The sequence below is a fragment of the Podarcis cretensis genome (genome assembly GCF_951804945.1).
Source record: "Podarcis cretensis genome assembly, chromosome: 3".
In the NCBI taxonomy this organism is placed as follows: Eukaryota; Metazoa; Chordata; class Lepidosauria; order Squamata; family Lacertidae; genus Podarcis; species Podarcis cretensis.
The window spans coordinates 48792562-48811757 of record NC_137172.1 but is presented as its reverse complement, the minus strand read 5'-3'; the positions used below and the strand labels follow the sequence as shown (position 1 = coordinate 48811757).

At 43.5% G+C, this 19196-nt stretch overlaps 1 protein-coding gene across 6 annotated transcripts in view; it reads right to left on the bottom strand.

Annotated features, from left to right (window-relative positions):
• SIPA1L2 (signal induced proliferation associated 1 like 2) overlaps positions 1–18791 on the bottom strand; it is an 82860-nt gene extending 64069 nt beyond the window's left edge. For 4 of the 6 annotated variants that reach the window (XM_079971795.1, XM_079971798.1, XM_079971799.1 and 1 more), the window contains exon 1: positions 18563–18791. The gene's annotated coding sequence lies outside the window, so the exon portion shown is untranslated. Of the gene's footprint in view, positions 1–18403; positions 18483–18562 lie in introns of those variants that run through there. The other 2 variants (XM_079971796.1, XM_079971797.1) reach the window with 2 other exon arrangements.
• Positions 18792–19196: the final 405 nt, after the last annotated feature.

The window sequence follows — 19196 nt, the reverse complement described above, 5'->3', positions numbered from 1 at the left end:
ATAATCTTTTAGTAGTAGCACAAGGGTGGGATACAACAGAACAAACTTTAAAGAAATATCCCATCACTTATATTTCACACAAACCAGGTTTGCACATCACAATAAACCAAACCTTGGCTTAACACGACTGCTCAAGCTACAGTATGTGGCTAGTGACAAGAGAGCTTAACCATGATTTTCCAAATCCTGTAAAGAAGGCTGACACTGCAGAGACTTCAGTTGACTACAGTTATTTGTAGCTACATCCTTTGCTTCTCATTCTGTAGCTAATGTTATTTATGAATGAAAGTAGACTGTATGCTGTCTTTTCTTAGTAGTGTATTTTCTGCATGATTTCAGCACGAGGTATAATGATGATATAATATTTTACGCAGAGATAATGTGCAGTGATAGTTTGGACTGATTAGGCAAGATTCAGTTCCCATTCAGTTCCCACTCGTTTGCCACTGCCTGCCACCTCTGTGGCTTCCTCCTCCATGGTCTTTGCCTCCTCTGTGGCTGGCATGGCTTTGGAAGAAGTCACTGTGGCCTCCAGCTCCTCCACAGATGTGCTTCCCGAAGCCAGTTTCCAGAAGTCCCACAACGGAACGAGAAAAAGAGTGGTGACGCACAGGGGCAAGGAAGGCTTTGCTTCTGTTTTTTGGTCCTATGCTCTGGTGTGAGCCAACTGACTCGCACCACAGGGAGATGAAAAAACATCCATCTTTTGGTCCCATGTTCTGGCAGGGCCAGAGCATGGAAGCCAGAATGGGACATCCAGGATTGGGATCAGAAGCCAGGGCGGCTTTTGTCAATCCAGGATGTCTCGCTTAAAATGGGACAGTTGCACCATATATGATTCAGGGAAGGAGAATACAAATTTTTGATTTTTAAATCCCAGTCCATTTCTTATGAAAATGTCTAAAAAAGACTTATTGCTAGTCTTCTCCAACATTTCAGAAGCATTATGTACTACAAAAGTATACATATAATACTACCTGCAGCTAAGAAGTTTTGTAATGTACATAGTCTTCTTGCATCATTAGCAGAGGAAGCTACTATATTGCTCAGCTTGAAAGAATACCAAATGACCTTCAGACACAATGCTAAGGCAAACCATGGCTTAGACCTGGGTGACATGGTGGCAGCAGAACTAAGGAAGGAGCAATACAGCTGCAACCTTTAGCCTGGAAATATGCACATTTAGTTGTTTGCGCTAAATCATGTTTTGGCTTAGCATTATGTGTGGCATGCTCACTATTTTTTTTAGTTACATAGCTCTTTTAATGGCTATCTGGAATAGAAAGATTTGGGAGTATACAGGTAGAAGCAAATTAAAATTATAGTCTTCAACTTAATGGGTTTCCATTTATACTATGTAACAAAAAGGTTTCTTCTTCTTTTGGAAATACTATTACATTAAATTATCTTAGTGATTAAAATTATTTTACAGACAGAGAAGAAAAGTACAATGAATATTCCATAATGAATTGATACTGTGTAACATACATTCACTACATATAAAATTATATCAGTACATACTACAGACCCAATAATATCCAGCTAAATATAAAGTAAAGTAAAATGATTGCACCTAAGACTTAACTGGGAAGCACACAGGTGCTGAATAATCTGTACTACAACATCCTCCCCAGACAAGACTACTGGAGTACAATCTAATAATTAGAACACAAAAGATGAAGGGGTAGAGTAGTAGACCATGACATCAACTTATCTGCTTCACAGAATCAAATGTTTGGAAACACATCTAAACTAGCCCACTAGAACTTCAGAAATTCTAAATAAATGTCTGCTCATAAAGGAACAGCAAGGGAGAATACATTTTAAAATTAAATCCACGAATGAGAATCCATTTCTAAGAATGCACAAAATAAGAGAAATCCTTCCCTGCCAACCTGACAAGACAAATCTAGATCTGTAAACATATAAAATTATGAGCCATTATAACACCTAGCAATTCCCAGAGTTCCCTGGGAAGAGTGATTCAAAGAATTGCAGTTGCTTATGGAAACAGAGGTCTCCTACCAAATATCAGCACCCTTAACAAATGACTTTTCCCAGGATTCTTTGGGGGATGCCATAACTGTTTAAAGTGGCACGATACTGTTTTAAATGTATAGTGCAGGTGGGGCCATATATCTGTTAAGAAGCAGCTTTCTAAAAAGAACTATCATGCTCATGACAAAACAATAAAGGGGCAAAACTTGAAAGGATCCTTAGTGTTGAGAGACCTTTGCTGAATATAGGGACTGCTCACTGTTTCACTTTTAAGATCTGTCAAATTGGTGGGATTCACAGACAGAGACTTCAAAGTACAGTGGTCTCCACTTTATGGATCTCCCTCTCAAGGGATGTGCTGTGTTCAAAAAGACAAACACCTGTTTCATGTGGTTTTTAACACGTTATTTAATTGTATGTACTTTTTATTGCTGTGGCTTTGGAAACTATTCTGTACTGCCTGAATTATATTTTAATGTATTCCTGCTTGTTTGTTTCTGCAATTTAATGTTTGAAAAATCATGTTACATTATTGCAATTTTATGTTATATTGTAGTACACTGCTTTGAATAGACTTAATTCTAAGCAAATAGCTACATGGAAAGGTAAGGTAAAGGTAAAGGTACCCCTGCCCGTACGGGCCAGTCTTGACAGACTCTGGGGTTGTGCGCCCATCTCACTTAAGAGGCCAGGGGCCAGCGCTGTCCGGAGACACTTCCGGGTCACGTGGCCAGCGTGACAAAGCTGCATCTGGCGAGCCAGAGCCGCACACGGAAACGCCGTTTACCTTCCCGCTGGTAAGCGGTCCCTATTTATCTACTTGCACCCAGAGGTGCTTTCGAACTGCTAGGTTGGCAGGCGCTGGGACCGAGCAGCGGGAGCGCACCCCGCCGCAGGGATTCGAACCGCCGACCTTTCGATCGGCAAGTCCTAGGCGCTGAGGCTTTAACCCACAGCGCCACCTGCGTCCCACATGGAAAGGTAATGGTGGGCTATTAAGTCCTGTGTGAAGCCTCCAGCCAATGAAAAGCAAGGTCTCAGTTGCAGTAAAGTGTTCTAGTCGGGAAACAACCTTTATTTCACTTCAAGGCAGGGTGATGTGCAGAGATTTACTGGAGTCCTGTTATCACGCATCCTACAAAATTTTAAACCATAGACTATCAGGCTACATATTTCCTAGCTAATTTGTTCAGATTGCATTCAAAATTGCTGTACATCTTTGCTTCAAAATTTAAAAAAGGCAGTGCACAAACAGCAAACTTCCTGTTTAAAATTACATTCATTTAACTGTGTAAACCCCCTGTTCATAAACTATGAATAGGGATGGTTATGAGATCTATAAGCTTAAATTTCAACCACTAATGTAAAGAGTTAATAAGTTCTTAGGACTCAAAATAGATGCACCTATTTTGCAGCTAATTTCCCCAAACTATTCTAAAATCAATTTTGCCAGCAATGTAGCCTTAACACAATGAGCTGATCTCTGTAAAAGAACATTTCCTTCCGTTCATACAGCAAGCATCCTGCAAATAAACAATTTCCCATTCTGCTAACTGATTGCTTTTGTTTACATACAGGAAACACAACTGGCAGCAAGAGCAGAAAGTGTTTCATTTCCTATCATACTGATGTGTACATGAAGCAGGTATTACAGTAGCAGGTACTGCTACGTTTGATGTCTTTTTCAGAAGAAGCATGCTGATTAATGGCAATGCTGCACTGGGGCGGGGGGGAGGGGTATTTAACCCATTGATCAAAAACTTCACTTATTTCATTCGCATGAGGGACAAAATAATACAAAATATACTGCAGGATTATGCAGATGAGGGAGCCTAAGCCTCCCTCATTTTACCTCTCCACTTCCATTGCTTCAAGAAGACCTTCTAGGCCAGGCCGACAAATGCCTGAAGAAACAAAGTATGGTGGGGGAGGGTGGGAGGAAAGACAAGGTACCCTTCTCTATTCGCACTCATTTTTAATATAAAAATCAGCCTTTCATGCTCTCACTCCAATTTAATGTGGCAGCCCGAATCACATCTAGTGCTGATAACACATCTAAAATGAACATTTCCTTGCTTCCCACTAGCCCTCAAACTATTCTTATCATAGTGAGGAGAAACAACTGTAAGGATTTACAAGGATTCTTAACTTTGTCATGTCCCTTATAATCCAAAGCATCTTTAAATGATCAGCAAGCCAACAGCTCAGGAACTGAAAAAAGTCAATAGATGAGTACCAAGGCTGAGTTCAGAGCAGGAACTGGGTATGCAGAAAGGTCTGCTGCACACTTGAGAACCATGGACAGTGTGGCAAGATGCATTTAACAGTGATGGGAACACTGTAAAGCGTACACACGAGGAGTTCTGCCATAGTGGCTCATGTTTAAGAATTCTTTAACATGGATTCACTCAAATACTTGGCTTGTCCTCTCTCACCTCTCTTATCACTTCCTGGTGCAACTGGACTTCTCCGCGACCCTTCCCCTCTGCAGGGAGGTGGGAGCAATTCGGATGGTCCGCCGCCGCCACTTAATGGATCCAAATGGTTTCCAGAGAGTGGTAGGGGATGCTTTATCCCATGTTGATGGCCTTTCAGCTGATTCCCTGGTGGCCCGCTGGAATGCGGAGTTAACCAGGGCTATCGACTGTCTGGCTCCGAAGCGCCCTCTCCGATTGCATGGAGCCCGGACAGCTCCGTGGTTTTCTTCGGAGCTGAGGGCGATGAAACAATCGCTGAGACGGCTAGAGCGTCGGTGGCAAAAAACTCACTCCGAATCTGACCGGACACAGGTTAGAGCTCAACGTCGAGCCTACCAAGTGGCGATAGCGACGGCGAAGAAGACTTTCTTCACCGCCTCTATCGCATCTGCAGAAAATAGTAGCAGGAGACTCTTTCAGGTGGTTCGCAATTTAACGGAACCACCTTTACCACCGGGGCCTTGTAAAGACCCCAAGATCTCCTGCAACGATTTTGCAAAGTTTTTTGCAGATAAAATCACTCATATTCGGAAGGAGCTAGACACCACCGTGGGAGCAGTGCCGGGGCGGGAGAGTGCTAGAGCTCTGTCTGGTCAAGTTGCATGGAATCAATTTCAATCCGTTACCCCCGAGGATGTGGACAGGCTGCTTGGACGCATGAAACCAACCACCTGTCTCCTGGATCCTTGCCCATCCTGGCTAATAAAAGCAAGCCGGGAAGGGCTGGGCGATGGGCTCTGCGGGGTGGTGAATGCTTCCCTCTGTGAGGGAACATTCCCAGATCCGCTGAAAGAGGCGGTCATTAAACCGCTTCTTAAAAAACCATCTTTAGACCCGGCCAGTATGGCCAACTATCGCCCAGTCTCAAATCTTCCTTTCTTGGGCAAGGTGATTGAGCGCGTGGTTGCTGAACAACTCCAGGCACGCCTGGAGGATGCGGACCATTTGGATCCCTTCCAATCGGGATTCAGGCCTCATCATGGGACTGAAACTGCCTTGGTCGCGCTGGTTGATGATCTCCGGCGAGCTAGGGACAAAGGTGAGAGTTGTTTCCTAGTTCTGCTGGATCTCTCAGCGGCCTTTGATACAATCAACCATAACATCCTTCTGGACCGTCTAGAGGGGCTGGGAGCTGGGGGCACTGTTATACAGTGGTTTCGCTCCTTCCTCCTGGGCCGTGTTCAGAAAGTGGTGGTGGGGGATGAGTGTTCAGACCCCTGGGCCCTCACTTGTGGGGTGCCTCAAGGTTCTGTCCTCTCCCCCATGCTTTTTAACATCTATATGAAGCCGCTGGGAGAGATCATCAGGGGGTTTGGACTGGGTGTCCATCAATATGCAGATGATACCCAGCTCTACCTCTCTTTCAAATCAGAACCAGTGAAGGCGGTGAAGGTCCTGTGTGAGTGCCTGGAGGCGGTTGGAGGATGGATGGCGGCTAATGGATTGAGGTTGAATCCTGACAAGACAGAAGTACTGTTTTTGGGGGACAGGGGGCGGGCTGGTGTGGAGGACTCCCTGGTCCTGAATAGGGTAACTGTGCCCCTGAAGGACCAGGTGCGCAGCCTGGGAGTCATTTTGGACTCACAGCTGTCCATGGAGGCGCAGGTCAATTCTGTATCCAGGGCAGCTGTCTACCAACTCCACCTGGTACGCAGGCTGAGACCCTACCTGCCTGCGGACTGTCTTGCCAGAGTGGTGCATGCTCTAGTTATCTCCCGCTTGGACTACTGCAATGCGCTCTACGTGGGGCTACCTTTGAAGGTGACTCGGAAACTACAACTAATCCAGAATGCGGCAGCTAGACTGGTGACTGGGGGCGGCCGCCGAGACCACATAACACCGGTCTTGAAAGACCTACATTGGCTCCCAGTACGTTTCCGAGCACAATTCAAAGTGCTGGTGTTGACCTTTAAAGCCCTAAACGGCCTCGGCCCAGTATACCTGAAGGAGCGTCTCCACCCCCATCGTTCTGCCCGGAAGCTGAGGTCCAGCGCCGAGGGCCTTCTGGCGGTTCCTTCATTGTGAGAAGCAAAGCTACAGGGAACCAGGCAGAGGGCCTTCTCGGTAGTGGCGCCCACCCTGTGGAACGCCCTTCCAGCAGATGTCAAAGCAATAAATAACTACCTGACATTCAGAAGACATCTTAAGGCAGCCCTGTTCAGGGAAGTTTTTAATCTGTGATATTTTAGTGTATTTTTGGTTTTTATGGAAGCCGCCCAGAGTGGCTGGGGAGACCCAGTCAGATGGGCGGGGTACAAATAATAAATAATAATAAATAATAAATACAAATATTATTATTATTATTATCTAGTGCTTTCTACAATGTATTTCAGTTCCTTAATTTCACAATATGTATAACCTGACCTGTAGTGTACAGCTCTTATCTGTTCTACATGAACTTCTTTCTTCTGCTTGTGGCCCATCTGTTCTCTGATTGTGATGGCTTGATTCACTATTCTCCCCTAGGCAGGACATGAACACAACATCACACTCCCCCCACTTGTGCTTTCCAGCAACTGACATTCAGGGCCATATTGCCTCCAATACTGGAGGAGGCAACTAATAGCCTTATTCTCCATGAACTTTTCTTTTAAAGGTGAGTAGTTTAGTGGAAATCACTACATCTTGTGGGAACAGTTTCCAGTTTAACTGAATTAAGTACTTTTTTTCATCTGTCATAAATCTTCCAACATGCAGCTTCAATGGATGGCTCCCACTCTAGCATTGTGACGGGATGGGGACTTCTGTCCATCCACTTTTTCCTACAACTCCGTCATATCCATATGTTGTAATCTTTCCTCATAGGAGAGTTGTTTCAATCCCTTGATCATTTTGGCTGCCTTAATCTGAACATTCTCCAACTCTACGTCTTTTTTTGAGGTATGAAGACCAGAACTGAACACAGTATTCCAAGTATGATTTCATGACAGATTTGTATAATGGCATTATGATACTAATTGTTTTCTTTTCAATCCTTTTCCTAATTATCACTAACCTGAAATTCACATTTCTATAGTTAAGTTGACATCTTCATTGAGTTATCCACTACAACTCCAAGATCACTTTACTGCTCAAACCACTGCAAAGTCACATATCTGTGAAGTTAGGCTTTTTGTTCCAGTGTGCATCACTTTACATTTTCTTACATTTAATCACATCTAATGGCCATTTACTCAGTTTGGAGATTTCATTTTGGATTCCTCAAAATCCCTTTTTATTTTAACCACAAGACTAATCCTTATACAAATCACACAGATTCTTCATCAGCAAAACTTGTTCCTCAAGACTTCCTCAGTAATTTCCAGGAATAGATGTTAAGCTAACCAGATTGCCATTTCTCAGATCACTCCTGGATCCTGCCTCCCTCTTTTAAAGTTGCATTGGCCTCTTTCCAGTCCTCAAGTATAGAGGCTGATCTTACAGACAAATTACACTGGGTTATATCCGATAGTGTTGATCAGCTGACAGCAAGGCTTCTCTCAGAAGAATGGAGAGAATTGTTGTTTTTTTCACAATTCCCCTCCACATTCCCCTTAAATTTGCTCAAGCTGACCACTCCAGAGCAATTTTGGAGGAACTTGGGAGCTGCAGGGAGGAGTGGGGTTCACTGAAAATTGTTTTTCTCCCCATTCTTCTGATAGATGTTTTGCTATCAGCTGAGCAACACAGTTCTAACAAAAGTATGGATCATAAACAAGTTAATATTTGAGTTCTTTAAGAACTCTTGGGTGGGTGTCATCTGTCCTTACATAGTTCCTATCTCACTTGTCTTGACTTGTCATCACTGAGGCTGAAATGCTTCATCAGCTGAGCCCCCCCCCCCCAACATGCTTGGGCAGTGCCACAATCACAAGACAACTTTAATCAGAAATATAAGGAATGGTAAATATATGAATCAAGTACACTGACTGTTGCAATTGACCTGAAAAAGAGTTACAACAGTTGAATATTTAGTGGTGGTAACTGCAAGATTTGGGCCAAAATCTTGCCTCGAAATCTTCTAGAACATAGATGGTCATTATTGAATCAAGTAGCATTGTGAAAGCCATTAGTTAAGGATTTATGGTAAAGCTTCTAGAAAGAAGCTGGTCAAGATCTCAAGCAGGCTACTAAGATTCAACACAGTAAGCACATCTCAGTAAATAATCATTCTACCATTCCCTATGTTTTTGAAGTCCAGGCTGTGAGCACTAGTATATTAGTGAGCTTGGGAGAGCCCAAGTTGCTCAGAAGTACAAAAATGCTTAGGAGATAAAAAACAAGAGGGGAACACAAAATAACCCAATGAGAGCTATGCTTACTCAATGGCCAATAAATACTGACTGATATTTGGAGGGAAGGGTAGAAAACCAGAGGAGAAATGAACTGAGTTGTGTTATCATGCATTAGAGCATGGATGAGTGATAGTAACAGTGAACAGAACTCGCAAAGCTACAACATTTTGCTTCAGATCTCTTGTATATTACAAACAAGCATTGCACCATTGACAGCTCATTTGTATTAATCATAGTCTGAATATGTGAGTGTCTATGTAGAGAATTATTACTAAGCACAATTACATAAAAAATAAATTGAAAGTTTGTGAGAACATATAAAATAATCCTGTAAGTGCCTTTCCTTTCAGTGACTTACTATACTGTTATACACAGCCGGGGGGGGGGGGGGAATCTGTACTGTGTGTAGTTGAAACTAAGTGACCTTGATCTAGCTGCTCAAGCATCAAACTACCTTTGTTGGATAGGCAGAAGTAGAGTAACTTTCCAACTGCCACAGCTTGTGATGAAAATACACAATCTGCAGCTGTTCAGCTACACTACCTACCAAAAACAAGTGAATGCTAAAAATGCACACACACCAGTACTTAATGTTATTTTTAAAAGCAGCTGTTATTTTGAAATGTCATTAACTCCTATAGTATTTATGCTATGCTTTAGAAAAGGCTATTTACAACTATAATTGTTGCTTTTAAAATGGAAGCAAGTGATTAAATCACACCATGTGAAACATATATAGAACACATCATCTTCTCACTCAAGTTTTTTTGAAGGCCATACAAAATAAATCTAAGGCAAATATCTATCATGATCGTTTTAACGAAGCTTATAAATTTCTTATACATTAATAAACTAATTTCAAGGTTCCACAATACAGGTTACAATTCTGACCACACTGGGCTTATATATATGAGCAATTCACTGGGAACATTTATGCAAGCAACCCTGGATGTAGCATGCAACCATTCATATAGTTTCAATGGCATTTGTGCCAGAGACATTTCCACTGAATGGTGTCCTCAGTAGCAATAAGAGATAATGTGTTAACAAATGGTAGACCTTACTATAGGTTACTATGTGTTATAAGACCTTTTAAAGGGGATTATTTATTACACTTTTAACAAATACTATTCTTTAGGGTTTTCACAACTTCACTCCTATCTACGTTGAGTTTTTACAATACATATTCTGAAAAATATTTTAAACAAAATCTGCTATTCCATCTATGAAAACCCCTGATTCCAGTTTATTCCCACCTCTTAAAATTCTTGTCTCACCACAATGCTGTCTACATCTTATCCATCCATGCACTTCCTTGCCAGTCCCCTCTCCAACCCCCATATGTGGTCAACTCTGGAAATTGTACATTAACATCACATTTGTTTTCCCTCTTTTAAACAAAGCACCACTCAACACAATCATTTGTAGTGGTACAGCTGGTATACGAAGCCCACGAGGACAATTGTACTGCTGGTCAAACAGCAAATGTGTTAGCTTACCTCAAATGGCTCAGCAAGAATAATCTTCTTGCTGGAATGTTGCTTGGAGGTTACGGTAGAAAAATGAAACTATGTACTGTATTTGCATGTAAGCCACAATTGAGATTTCAGTAGGACAGAGTTTATTTCCATGTTAGTGAAAGATGTTTGAATAAATTGTCTAAACCAAAATGCAATACATCAATGGCAGGGTCCATCATCTGGTGATAAAATCAGCCTCATTAGGAAGTTGAAAGAGCAAGTGATGACTCAACAGCTTATTTTAACTCTGTCTAGGAACTTGGTTTAATTTTCATCTTACTTATCAATGAAATTAAATTCTACCTCTGGGTTTCCCTCCTATCCTTTTATTTTCACTCCTCAACTTCCCAACAAAGCTTTCTTCCCAACTTTGAAGCTTTAGAGGTGAGTGGAGGTCATCCAGACAAGTATGTGGTTATGTCTGCCACCTCCAAAATTGTAAGGAATGATGGAGATTAGCAGCTGCATTGCCAAAATGTCTGATGAGCCTTGGCCACACAGGGCCAAACCAACAACCCCCATACTGGATCTTCCTGCTTTGGAACATGAATGGTATGCTATTTTCTGAAGGCACTCAGAGTGTTTTCAAACCAGCAGTAGTTTCAACCTGGTACACTTCCTACTGGTCTTTTCTTTGAGAAATGCCTGTTAGATTATTGCCCATAGAGAAGAGGGCTGGAGGCTTGATTGGGAGGTGGGTGTCTACTAGCTAGACTTTTTGGCTTGGTGAGCAATGCCAACCAAAAATGGTAGACCCCTGTCCTTTACACATTCCAACTGTGTAGATGCTGACACTATTACAACAACCTAAACCCAGTGCTCTTTATCAAGCCACATATATTTGGAGAGGTGCCGTATTTTCAGTACTGCAAGTCTCAAGCTGGAAGCTTTCTGATTAGATCACTTGTGCCCCTTGTGCTAAGGCTGACAAGAGCATTCTCTTTGAATCCTTCACTACCCAGACAATCCACTGTTTCTCTGACTTGTCTTAAATACTTCCAGATCAGGCCTGATCAACAGCCAGATCTTGGTCTTATTTCCATTTGGCTGTAGTCTTCCTCTAGCTGCCTCTGCTTGTCAGCTGCAAATACATTCTCACTTCCCTGCTTTTTCCCCTCTGAGTCTTCCAAATTTCTTGCCCACCTACCTTCCAGGCAGCTCACTGCTTGACTGCAACCCTGCTTCAGCCTCACTAAATGGAATAGATTGACCTCCCTATGCTTTGTTCATTTGGTCTCTACATCTTAAAATGTTCCTAGAACCTTCTGTAATACTCCACAGATATCTGCTCTATTCAGTCATCTTGCTAGAACTTTCCACATGCCATGCTGTTTTGCAACAAATATAAAGGGATAAATCCTAAACATACAAGCTATTTCCATGAAGTTTGTTCTAATTTCAACACAAATTGAGCCCAGTACTCTATTCTGTATCTCTAATAAATAAAGGAAGACATACTGCTTATGGGTCACTGATATTTAAATACAATTAAGTATGTGGGTATTCAATTCTAATCAGAACATTCTTATTGTATCTGTATTTTTGTTCCCTATACCATAATTTCATTCTCCAGCTCTCCATTTTCTGGATGCTTTGCCACACTGGGATTTGAAAAGCTAAAAAGGCACAAAAGAAACACTAAATACTATGATCCTATGCAGAAGGTATGCCCACATTGCCAGACCAACATTTCTCTCTGTAAACTGCTCCCAACTTTGCTGCTACAATGACCAGCTGGAGATACTATAGAACACTTCTCATGTTAATAAATATTCAAAGTCACCTAACATGACTATTTATTTATTATACATGTTTTATTCATGTTGAACAGCTGTCAGTTGTAGGGGTTCTTTCTCTCCTTACTACAGTTCTTACTACAGAATACTTACACAGGAGTGTGTGACTATCCAGAGTGGTTCACACTGTGTAGACAGTGAAGTACATGTTATAATATTCTTGCGAGGAAACTGGTAAAATGTGGGTTGAACGAGGTGGATTTGTAGCTGGCTGGCTGGCTCAACCCAAAGAGTACTCATTAATGGTTCCTTGTCAACTGGGAAATGTGACAAGTGGGGTGCCACACTGTTCTGTCCTGGGCCCATTATTGTTTAACGTCTTTATAAATGACTTGGATGAAGGAATTGAGGGGATGCTCATCAAATTTGCAGATGACATCTAACTGCGAGGGGTAGCTAATGCTGCAGAAGATAGAATCAGAATTCAAAATGACCATAACAGATTGGAGAACTGGACGCAAGCTAACAAAATAAATTTCAATAGGGACAAATTTAAGGTCCTACACTTAAGCAGGAAGAACCAGATGCACAAGCTTAACGTGAGTCAACAGTGTGATGCAGCAGCAAAAAAACTAACACTTTGCTAGACTGCATCAACAGAAGTACAGTGTCCAGATCAAAGGAAGCAATAGTACCACTCTATTATGCCTTGGTCAGGCCACACTTGGAATACTGTGTCCAATTCTGGGCACCACAATTTAAGAAGGATGTTGACAAGCTGGAACGTGTGTAGAGGAGGGCAACCAAGATGATCAAGGGTCTGGAAATGAAGCCTTGCAAGGAGTGCTTGAAGGAACTGGATATGTTTAGCCTGGAAAAGAGGAGACTAAGAGGAGATATGATAGCCATCTTCAAATATCTTAAGGGCTGTCACATGTAAGAGGGAACATGCTTGTTTTCTCCTGTTCTGGAGGGGTAGGACTCGAACCAATGGCTTCAAGTTACATGAAAGAAGATTCTGACTAAACATTTGGAAAAACTTTCTGACAGTAACAGCTTTTCAACAGTGGAACCCCATAAGAGGTGGTGGATTCTCCTTCATTGGAAGTTTTTAAGCTGAGGTTGGATGGCCATCTGTCATGGATGCTTTAGCTGAGATTCCTGCATTGCAGGGGGTTGGACAAAAAGACCCTTGGGTCCCTTCCACCTCTATGATTATAATTCTCACCCAATTAAAGAAAGTCAAATAACTGCATGAGTTTGGAAGAACAATCCTACCCCCCCCCCCATTCACTGGCTGGAGCTGGTGAAGAGCTGCACTGGTAGATAGGCACATCTGCTGCACAGGCCCCTGCTGCACACTGGCAGATACATCTATGAGCATAGTTCTACTGCTGGTAGTAGACAATGTTAGGCCCCGAAACGGTTCATTCCAGGCGTGGGGTAGAGGCAGTCTTCAATCTGAAACCCTTCATTCATTGAAGAAGCTTCAGGATCATACTCATCAACAATGCCAGTTTGGAACTGGCATAATTAATTATCCTGCATTGGTTATTTTTTATTTTTTGGAGGGGGGCATTTTATTAAAAGGAGATCCACCAAGGACAGACAGAAAAACCTGTCCAACCCTGGCCAGCACAACCTTGGAAACACTTCTTCCTCTACTGTTATTAGAAGTATTTACACAGGAGCAAATAAACATCTACTCAATTCGTTGGGGGGACTTTTTACCTCATCAGTAAGTTTTAAAATCAATTCTTCCACAACTTTTTGTAAATGCTGCATTTATTTAATTTAGTGCCATCAATGTACATGAGGCAGACATTTCAAAACTCTGATTAAACAAGTGTTTCTCACACATCAAAATAGCTTGACAAAATATTCTAACTATTCAAAGAAAACTGAAAAGATAGGAGTTTGCAAGATTGAAATTATGTTAATGAATTACAAAAGTACAGGTAGTCAACTTTTATTCCAGAAATTTATTCCGTTGCAAATTAACAGATGATGTCAAATATTCCGAGTGTCTTCTATAAAAGCCAAACGAGCTGATTACTTACAAGACACCTGCCGATCAACCTTGACAAATCCAGAAACATGGAAATGGATTCACAAACCTAACTAAAGTGCATGGATAAGAGCACAGAAAATGTAAGTAGCTTTTACAAACAGAATGTAAACAATTTGACTTATTGTGGTCATGTTATAAAGCATACCAAGTGAGTAGATTATGCTCTAACCCTCTGTCAGGTCTAGGGATAGACGTGACACTGAAGTAGATTTTAAAATGAGGCCAAATCATACATATAAAGTAACATCCATCAAGACAATTTCAGTTGTAACATTCAATGATGGAATTTACCAATGTGAGAAACAACAAGCAGAACCTGAAGTGGCCAACTATCTCAATCTACTCCTTGTAGCATCAACCTACAAGAAAAGCCTACTGCTGGGTAACAGACAACATTAGTCACAGCCTGCATAAACAAACCAAATAAATAAATATTTACTCCAGTCTTGAAACTTATGCAACTCAAACCCAGAAGTAACTCCCACTAAGGGCAGTTGGACTTTCTCCCCAGGAAGCATGCCTAGGGTTAAGGAAGAGCAATTAAAACTGGAGCTGGGATGGCACTGACCAGTCAATTGACCACTACAACTGCAGCCCTATAGCTCCCTGACAGCCATAGTAGAGGACATGAGGCAATAATCCTCTGCTTTTAGCTGTGGCAACTCCGAGCTGACACAGCAGAGGAGCCCATATTAGGCCCCTTGTCAGGAAATGGGGCAGTTTTGAATACACTGAATTGGACACTGCACAACTTTAATACCTCATTTGGGGGCTTTATTATGGCTGCCAGGGGCAGGAACATCGCGCTTGGTCAGAGCGTACAATGGGAGCCTCCACAGTGGCAAAGCTTATTCTAACCCCTTCCAGTATCAAATACTGGGATTTAAGATTCTTCACTAGGCCTACAGAGGAAATCCCAAGAATGCTTATTAGGAAATTCTATTGAAATTGACAAGACTTCCTTCCAAGTGAATATTCAGAATCATAATACTGTATTGGAAGTAATGAATGATGAAGTGTTTGACATTAGCCCAAGAAAAATGTCATCTTGGCTTAGACCCAGTAGCGTAGGAAGCGGCATGTGGTGGGTGCGGGCTGCCCTGGGTGTCATCACTTAGGGGGGTGACAAAATGGCAAAAATGTGTTTTTTAAATAAACAAAAGTTGGGCTCATGACACATTTTTTGAAAAAATAACTCCCTCACCCACCACACCCCCTTCCTACACCACTGTGGGCAGCCAATGCACCCATGTGGCGCCTAGCGAGTGGAAAACCGTCTGGCGACAGGCAGCGCTTTTCCTTCACCACCAACGAAGGGGCAGGCTGGGATGGTCTCAGCACCGGGTGTGGCTGGGCACTGCCTGCTGAGGCCACCCAAAACCTCCTGGAGCATCCTCGATGGCCCACAAGCCCAGTGGACACAGTGGAGCAGCTCCACCCAGTGAGGACAGGTAAGTTCAGGTGTGGCTGTCGCCAATGCAGCTCTGTGTGTTTCTCTCTCTCCACTAGCTAAGGAAACTGTGGGATCCTGCTGGGCTCGTTTTCTGCCAGCTAGGTGAGGCAGGGGACACTGGGCGCCACACCGCGGGGCCTGCAGTGTACCTGAGCCATGCGTCTCTCCTGAGGGTGAGGCGGCGGGTGGACTGCCTGCAAGCTCAGCACTGCTTTTTTGAGCAGCGCAGGGCTTGCGTCTGCCCACCACCTCAGCCACCTTATAGCTGAGGGGGAGGCTGCAGAGAGGCTCCACGCAGCGCACCCTGCCTTGGCTCGCCCCGCCCCCATGGGCGGTTCGCTTCGCCCCCAGCTGCAGGGCGCGTGCGCCGCACCAGGCACCCAATTGGCTAGCTACACTGCTGCTTAGACCATCTATACAATTTTTTTTTCAAAACTGCAGAAATATTATCTCATTCTTCCTTTTCAAGTTCAAAGCAGTAATTTATATGAACATTCAGAGTAAGCCAACAATTCTGAAGCCAAACTGTGTTTTTAATGTCCTTAAAGTTGCACTATTGGAATAATTTCATCTGTAATTATTTCTTAGGTAGTAAGCAGATTTTTCATTGGAGTCCTACATTTCATGTTTTCCATCAACAATAGCTCAGAAAACAGCACAGATAAATGATAACCATAATGAGCCCAATATCCTTCCTAAATCCAAATGCAGCACCTCTACATTTCAATCCTCTGTATTGATATGCAGTCTAAGGGTGCTGATATTCGGGGGGGGGGGGGACATTTTTACTCTTCAGAGCGTGACCCAAGCAGAAGACAGGCCACAACAACAGTGCAGTCTCTATTTCATACTGTGATCCTATGAATGGAGAGAAGCATATCTACACTACTTGCACAGTCACCTAGTTCATAGGAAGAAAAACATCATGCACTAATAAAGAACTGTTCGATGGCCACTTTTTGTACAAACAAAATACAAGTGTATTAGCTACACAGAAGCTAATGAAACATGACTTGGAGTAGCATCATTTTGGCCAAAATTAACAACAAAAACACAAAACTAAAGAAAATATTGATTTGTTTATATTAAATCAGTTAAAGAGGTTATACCAGTTTCAAAGAGAATGTAAAGCAATGCAATTTTGATTAATCAATATATGCATCAATTATAAAGCAGCCCTTTTCATGGAAAAAATATGTTTAAAGCTTTTTCTGAGCATAGCTTACCACAGAATTATAGAAATTGCAAACTGCACATATAGCACTTCTGTAAAGAAGAATGTCAAAACAAAACTGCCAAGAACAGAACTGCTTAAATTTGGTTTTACTGTAGTTCCATTTACTATAAAACAGATCAGGGCACTAGCATTTTATAAGCAGCAAATGCTAGGATATAACCTAGCAAAGTCAGAAGCCAGCTCTGAACTGTACTGTACTTTCTGGACGATGCAAGAAAGCCATCTAGTGTTAACATTTAGGAATGAAAATTGAACACAAAAATAAGGTAAAAGAATTCACAGCAGTCTTTTCGTTAGCAAGAATCTTTACTACAAAAATATAAATACCTGTTTTCAAACAATGTTTTGCCAACAACCAACCCGATAAAAATAGGATAACCATGCTGCAAGTATTCAAAGGTGTCCTCTAACATACATTAAAAATGTAGCTTACAAACTCACTTTATATGTTAATAGGTGCATTAGATAATTATCAGCTTCAGAGCAGTCTATTGTCAAAATAAAGCAGTGAGCTAGCTACCCAATAACAGTGGAAAGCCCTGCACATGTTGTTAAACCAAAATCCATAAAATAATGGTAAAAGTTTTCCACAAAACTACAAAGGCACTTGTGTTCCATTAAATGCAGCGTAAGACAAAACATTAACAAGGAGAAAGCTTTCATTTAAAAAAATGAATTGGTGGTCATGCTTCAGACTCGAAGAAAAACAAGGGGGTAGAAGAGAAGGGGGGGGGAGAAAACACACAGGACATCGTTTGCCATTTGCTATACATAAACATCAAACTACTGAAAAATCATTTAGCTGGACCAGAAAATAACCGTATTCTAGCACCTACGATTGATGTACATACATTTGTTTTTCAAAACCAAAGAGAAGAGAAGATTGCCCCATTTCCTCCCTTCCGATAAGCCCATTTGGGGAAGGGGGAGCCTTATAAAAACATCCCAGCAATTAGCACACAGCATTCCTTAAAAAGTTAGACTAAACTTGAGGTGCCGGTTTTAGACAACTGTCCAGCGAAATGACGTCGGCAGTCCAACAGATACCACCGTTGTACCAACCTATGCCCTAGTCCAAGCAGAATCATTTGTTTTGCAAAACTTATAAATAAATACAGTAGATGAAATCAAGCGATGCATGGCAATGCTGCAGCAGGCACAAAAGCTGTGCGCGAGAGAGGCGAACTCTGTGCTGGGCGGGGGGGAGAGAGGCGAATTCCGACCCCTAGCCCCTCTCCCCCCCCCGTGCTATTTTTCCACCCACGGGAGTGGGGGTGGCTAAGCAGAGATCCCAGAGGGAGGGAGGAAAAGGCAACTCCCTCCTGCCTTCGCCTCCTCACCTATTCCCAGGCCAGAATAACCTCCTCCAACTTTCCATCTTGACTGCCTGTCTGTCTCTCGGAGGGGAGAGGAAGAAAGTAACGTGAGGAACCTTTGCACCATCTACAGCAAGTGCATGAAGAAAGTGTCGCTTTCCCAGCCCCCCACCAGAAACTACACACACACACACACACACACACACACACAAAGAGAGTTCCTGGTGCTGTGGAGAATTAATCCCCAAAAGCCCTCCATTAATTCCTCCCTCTCTCTTCCTCTTCCAGCAAAGGGGGGGAGGGGGAGGGGGTGGCCCCGACCTGCCCCTCCTCGGAAGACCCGCTTTCCCCTCAGCCGGACTGGAGGAGCCGCTTCTGCCCCTCAGTCTCGAACCCAGCCCGGCTCGGCTCCCCTTCCAGACTCCACTTTCTCAGGAGAAGAGAGAGACCCGGCGGCGGCGGCGGCGGCGGCTCCCTTACCTCCTTTCCACACCCCAGCATCGAAGCCGGGCTGCTCCCAGGCGAAGGAGCTCCGTCCGGTTACCTTCCTCTCCCCCCTCGAAACCAACTGGCGGACTGACTGAGGGAGCGTCTCTCCCTCAAAGGGCGGCGGGGAGGGGAAGGAGGGAGGGCGACCCGAGCGAGCGCCGCGCGCGCCGCCCGTCCGCTTTAGCCGGCGCAGCTGCCCGCGCGAGGCAAGCTCCGGCTCGGTCCGTCTCAGCCGCCGGATAGGCTGGGGAGGAAAGGAGCTCAGCTTCGCTGCAAGGCGCGGCTACGCCTCCCTGGCTCCCCATTGGCTGAGGCCGCCCCTCGGAGGGCGCCCTGACGCCCCATTGGACAGGGAAGGTGCCTCTTGTGGGGGGGGGGGAGGCCCCGCCTACGTATTAGCAGGCGATCCCACCTTCTGCTGTTCCCCTCTCCCTCTCTCTCTCTCTCTCTCGGTAATTGTCTTCCTTGCCTTATAGAGCCAGCTGAGATCCGCAGCCGCCGCTCTTTCCTCCCCCCGCCCCCCGTTTCCCAGGCGGCGCGCGGGGCGGGTTCCTAAAGTTCTGCCTCTTAGGACAGCTCCGCTGGGGAAAGTCTCTAAGCTGGGGGAGGAGGCCGGCGGGAAGCC